Raw genomic sequence first — 5841 nt, 5'->3', positions numbered from 1 at the left:
GGAGGTTTCTTCAGACAGCGAAATGAGGGATTTCTTCAGATTAGTGATGTCAATCTCTAGCTGTTTGATGTTCTTGTCAATGGCTCTTCAAAGGTCTGAGTAGTATAAGTTCGGAGGCCAGAATGTGGATTAGAACTTCTAACAGCAGACATCATGGGTGATTCATTTTACCTAGAAAAGAAAAAGAAGGGAATTCTCAGGGAGATTTCTCTTCCCTGGATGTAAATTGTTATTCATCTTATTTATGGTTGAGTCTGGCTTTGTGGGGGTATCTATTTATTTCATTAATCTTTTTGGTAGCCGGTTAGCTGTGCCTTCTGTGGTATCAAACAGGCATATCAATCCTTGGCCCCACAAGGGAACTGTGTCTGGGCCATTCCCTTTAAGGGTAAGAGGGTCCTTCCCCATATCTGTGGCATAATTTTTATTGATCTTGGTGATGCTACAGGCAGTCAGCAGCAGATTTGCCATGAACTTTCAGTTTTAGAGAGTTAAAAGTGAACAAGGCATGATGGAGAGTATTTCAGGGGGACTCCTTCTGGGGGGTACTGTTCCCCCTCTTTTGTTTTTAAAGCCAATTTTTCAGAGTTCTTGTAAAATCAGGGCAGAAGCACCAACAGTCACTCCTTCCACACTCAGAGAGTCATGAAGACACTATTTAAAGAAATATAAATCTATATTAATAATCTCTTTTATCAAAGGACTGTTATAGCACAGCTGACAACTAATCAGACTATATGTCGATTAGTAATAACTTCTTCTACTTTTTGTGAGATTATTTCTCTTTGTCAATTAATTGTTGAGGGAAATTAGGATTTACATCTCTCTTAAGAATATTAAACAGATTGCAGTGATGTCGTAATTTGCGTCTTACTCTGTTCACAGCGACAGTTGCCTGCTGTCAGTAAGCTGGTTCAGAAGGTTGACGAATATTGTTACTGAGCAAGTAATACCCTTGTTAATTTTTAAATTTGAAAAAAAGTTAATTCTTGACAAAGAAAAAAAAGAAAAAAAAAAGAATATTAAACAGAGACTTAAATTCTTTTGTGGAGAGCTTAAAATAAGATCTTAGCCAATTAGCATCTTCTAGAAACTTTTGAAAATAATTTGACATAAGTAAGTTCTCTCTCTTTTTTTTTTTAGACCCTTTATCTGTTTTTTTTTTTAATTGGATATTTTACGTATTTGCCTTTCAATGTTATCTCCTCTCCCATTCTCCCCCAAAACCCCTTATCCCATACCCCTCCTCCTATTTTTATGAGGATGTGCTCCAAACATCCTCCCAGTCCCATCTCCCTGCTCTCGAATTCACCAACACTAGGGGATTCAAACTTTTGGGGACCAAGGCCCTCCACTTCCACTGATGTCTGACAAGTCCACCCTCAATTACCTATACAGGTGGAGACATGAGTCCCTCTCTTTGTGCTCTCAGGCTGGAGGTTTAGGCTTTGGGAGCTCTGGTTGAAACTTTTGATACTCCTTCTAGAAAGGACCAAAGCATCCACACTTTGGTCTTCCTTCTTCTTCTTGAGTTTCATGTGGTCTATACGTTGTGTCTTAGGTATTGTGAGCTTTTGGGCTAATATTCACTTATCAGTGAGTGCATACCATGCATGTTCTTTTGAGATTGGGTCACCTCACTCAGGATGATATTTTCCAGCTCCATCCATTTGCCTAAGAATTTCATGAGCTCATTGTTTTTAATAGTTGAGTAGTACTCCATTGTATAAATGTACCACATTTTCTGCATCCATTCTTCTGTTGAAGGACATCTGGGTTCTTTCCAACTTCTGGCTATTATAAATAAGGCTGCTATGAACATGGTGGAGCATGTGTCCCTGTTGTATGTTGAAACATCTTTTGGGTATATGCCCAGGAGTGGTATAGTTGGGTCTTCAGGTAACACTATGTTCAATTTTCTGAGATACCGCCAGACTGCTTTCCATAGTGGTTGTACCAGTTTACAATCCGACCAACAGTGGAGGAGTGTTCCTCTTTCTCCACATCCTCACCAACATCTGCTGTCACCTGTGCTTTTGATCTTAGCCATTCTCACTGGTGTGAGGTGGAATCTCAGGCTTGTTTTCATTTGCATTTCCCTGATGACTAGGGATGCTGAACACTTCTTTAGGTGCTTCTCAACCATTCGAGCTTCCTCAGTTGAGAATTCTTTGTTCAGCTCTGTGCTCCATGTTTTAATAGGGTTCTTTGATTGTCTAGAGTCTAATTTCTTCAGTTCTTTGTATACCTTGGATATTAGCCCTTTATCAGAAGTAGGGTTGGTGAAGATCTTTTCCCAATCTGTTGGTTGCCGCTTTGTCCTATTGACTGTGTCCTTTGCTTTACAGAAGCTTTGTAGTTTTATGAGGTCCCATTTGTCAATTCTTGATCTTATAGCACAAGCCATTGGTGTTCTGTTCAGGAATTTTTCTCCTGTGCCCATGTGTTCCAGGCTTTTCCCCAGTTTCTCTTTTATTAGTTTCAGTGTAGCTGGTTTTATGTGGAGGTCCTTGATCCACTTGGAATTGAGCTGAGATGCTGCCCGAGTTAAAGCTCCTGGGAGGCCCTCTTCCTCTGGGTTTTCTGAGGTTGGGTACAGAGCTGCTGCCTGACATCTACTCTACACTCGGGCCCAGACTGGAAGTCCGTGATAACTGTTTCTAAGGGCTTCTCAGGATGACCAAAGTATCTGAGCCTACTTCCCTGTCCTAGCCCAAGGTCATTTTCATGTCTGAAGCCTACTTCCTTGTTCCAGCCTAAAATTTAAATTCTTGTCTGAAATTACTTCTTTTCTTAACAGCCTTTTGATGTGTAACTTGAGAACCACCAAATGGCATATCTGGCTAATGAAAAGACAATTCCTTGCTCTCCCTTGGATGTGTCCTTTCTCTACTCTCCCCTGGGAAGCATATACCCCTACTTGAATGTGTCTTTCCTCCCCCTGGTTACTTTTCTCTTAACTCTTGTACTTTAGCATTAAAATATTTTTCAAGGCTGGAACCATGTTTCAGTAATAAAGAACACTTGTTGATCTTGCAGGGGACCCAGGTTCAGTTCACAGAAATCACATGACACCTAGCAACATCTGCAGTTCTAGTGATCTGACACCATCTTCTAGACTCTGAGGGCAACAGGCATACACATAGTATACATGCATATGTTCAGTCAAAATACTCACCCACCTTTTATTAAATTGTATCTTTCCAGCCAGGTGGTGGTGGCGCATGCCTTTAATCCCAGCACTTGGGAGGCAGAGGCAGGTGGATTTCTGAGTTCGAGAGTTCGAGGCTAGCCTGGTATACAGAGTGAGTTCTAAGACAGCCAGGGCTACACAGAGAAACCCTGTCTCGAAAAAAAACAACAAAAAAAATGTATCTTTCCTATAAATCTCTAACTCTTTTTCATTAGTCCTCTACTCCTGAAATTATTTTCTTATACTGTTTTTTTCCTGGGTGGAGATTCCTAAAAATTCAGGTAAACTCCTCAGGCTACTGAGAGTAGCAGTGTGGAACTGTGTCCCTGCTGACAAAAGATACAGATGCCCAGAATAAAAATCCTCATGCTTGCTTTGTTTCTGGGAAATATTGCTTTGGAAATCGCTCCTTTTATAAAGAACAGAAACTAAATAGTTTGCTCCCTTAAACATTAATTCAACCAATGGAGCAGATTGAAAACCTGGCTAGGGGATTGTCCCTAGGAAGCTGAGTTCACCTCCAGATCATGTGCATTTTCTTTCCAGAATTCCCACCCCATAGTGCAGTCCCTTAGAGCTGAGCCACCATGAGATTTCAATTTAAGTCTGCCCACCTTCAAAAAGTAAAACTTTTTCTTTCTGTTAGATGCTGGCCATAGCCTAAGTATGATTTTAAACTCCCTAACTGGGGCTGGAGGGATGGCTCAGCAGTTAAGAACACTGAGATTCTGTTCCCAGCACCCACTTGATGGCTCACAACTATAACTCCAGATCTCAGGGGACTCAATGTCCTCCACACTACTGAGCACTCAGCAGTGTGCTCATAAAGGTAGACAAGTCACTCATACACAAAAAATGAAAATAAATAATCTTTATCGAAAACCAAAACTCCCTGTGTAACACTGTGGGATTCCTGGCTCTCGTTAAAGCTCCTATCCCCTGAGTGTGAATGGCTTCCGCCAGGGAGCTGTCCTCCATACCACCTTATCCCAAGGATCACGGCTTTTGCCTATATTAGCCTCCTCCCTTCCAGACAGATAATTTATAGCTTGCCTCCCTGGAGCTTTCATTTTAAATTCTATAACTTATCTTCAAGCTTTTGTTTGAGTCTGTTCTTTGCCTCCAAGCTTCCATTTGTGATTGTTCTTCAACTATTTTATTAATCAAACTAAAAACCTCAAGAGGGGACTCTGATTTCCCAGGTAAGTATCATATGATGATTCTGTTGGGACTCCCCAAATTTCTGGTAACACTCACTTTGGGGGTTGCGGGGGAGGTGAGACAATATCTACATAGTCCTGGCTGTCCTGCAACTCTCTATATAGACCAGGCTGGACTCTTGAACTCAGAGTTCCACCTGCCTCTGTCTCCCCAGTGCTGCAATTAAAGGTTTGACACAGAAAATGAAGCCTTCCCTGCACCCCTACACGTTATCACTTTTTGCTCTGCTTACCTGCTACAGGTAATGTATCTTTGTCCGCTCTTTTTCTTGACTGTATCTGTTTTGGCAAAAGCCAAAAGGCTTTGCACTCATCAAGATGTGAACCCGTTGTGTTTGGTGACAATGAAAGCCACACATTTTCCACTGTTTGCTGCTGCACTATGGGACCAGTGCCTCGTGTTGGGAGTGAATTTTCAGAAAATGACAATTAGTGAACGGAAGTATATCCTCTTTGAATATTGTGCTCCTGCTCAAAAGCACAATTTTAATAATTACATAACGAAATATTTGCAAATGTTGATATTTATACCGATGTAATAGTCTGGTAACTATTAGATCCCGTGGCTGGATCTTCCGGAGATGTTTTTGGTGTTTTCGGTTAAAAGTTGTACGTTCTACTCACGACTTTATCTTACAACAGTTAACGGCTACGTTTCCAACAAGAAAGAATATCAGTATTCCAATCTACCTCTCGAGGACGTCCTGGCATTAGCTACCAACCTCCTCTCTTCATTAAACACATCAGGACTTTTCATGTCTGGAAGACTGTACCAGTACCCTTCCCACTACTTCTCTCAACTTCCTCAGGTCCTAAATTAGCACTTCTGTCAGCCACTACTTCTACAGCACAGCGTGAGTTGGAAATGGTCCTTTAACACCGGCACGGAAAACCTAAACTGCGGAAGCGAAAGCGGAAGCGCGGCCCTCTGGGAATTGTAGTTTTGGGACACACAATCAGGCAAGAGGCCGACTTCTCTGACACCCAAGAGAAAGAGTTTGCGGAGGCTAGGAGAGCAGAGAGACGGAAGCCCGCGCGCAGCCTTCTGGGAGTTAAAACATTAAGCCCCTCTGCACACGCGCAGCCTCTGGTGTTCTCAACCTTCATCCTTCAGTTCAATTGAGAAACTGGGTTTCATCTTAGTCAAGTTCTAGAAACTAAGCTCAGACTCAGAGCTCTAGTACCGAAGCTCGAGGGCCCCGGGCGCTGACCGGTCAACTAAGGGAAGAGACCGGAAGTGCGCGCACGGGCCTCTGGGAAGTGTAGTCAGCGTGCAGGCGCACTCCTGGAGACAAGCAGCTGCCTTTGTTTTGCGATTTAGCGGATGGTGAGACCGGGCCGTTGGGGTGGGAAATGGGCGGGCTGGGTTGGTGAGGGGCGGGGTCTGAAGCCTCAATGAAAGCAAATAGCGGAGAGCAAAGAAGCTTA

At 42.7% G+C, this 5841-nt stretch overlaps 1 non-coding gene across 1 annotated transcript; it reads left to right on the top strand.

Moving 5' to 3' along the window:
• Positions 1-846: 846 nt before the first annotated feature.
• Positions 847-945, top strand: LOC114633312. The gene has a single exon (XR_003713186.1). It is a non-coding gene; the product is annotated as a small nucleolar RNA SNORD16 (small nucleolar RNA).
• Positions 946-5841: the final 4896 nt, after the last annotated feature.

The sequence above is a fragment of the Grammomys surdaster genome, unplaced genomic scaffold (assembly GCF_004785775.1).
Source record: "Grammomys surdaster isolate TR1022 unplaced genomic scaffold, NIH_TR_1.0 576, whole genome shotgun sequence".
Taxonomy (NCBI): Eukaryota; Metazoa; Chordata; class Mammalia; order Rodentia; family Muridae; genus Grammomys; species Grammomys surdaster.
Note: the sequence above shows the minus strand (reverse complement) of the source record. Positions and strands in the feature narration are given on the sequence as shown.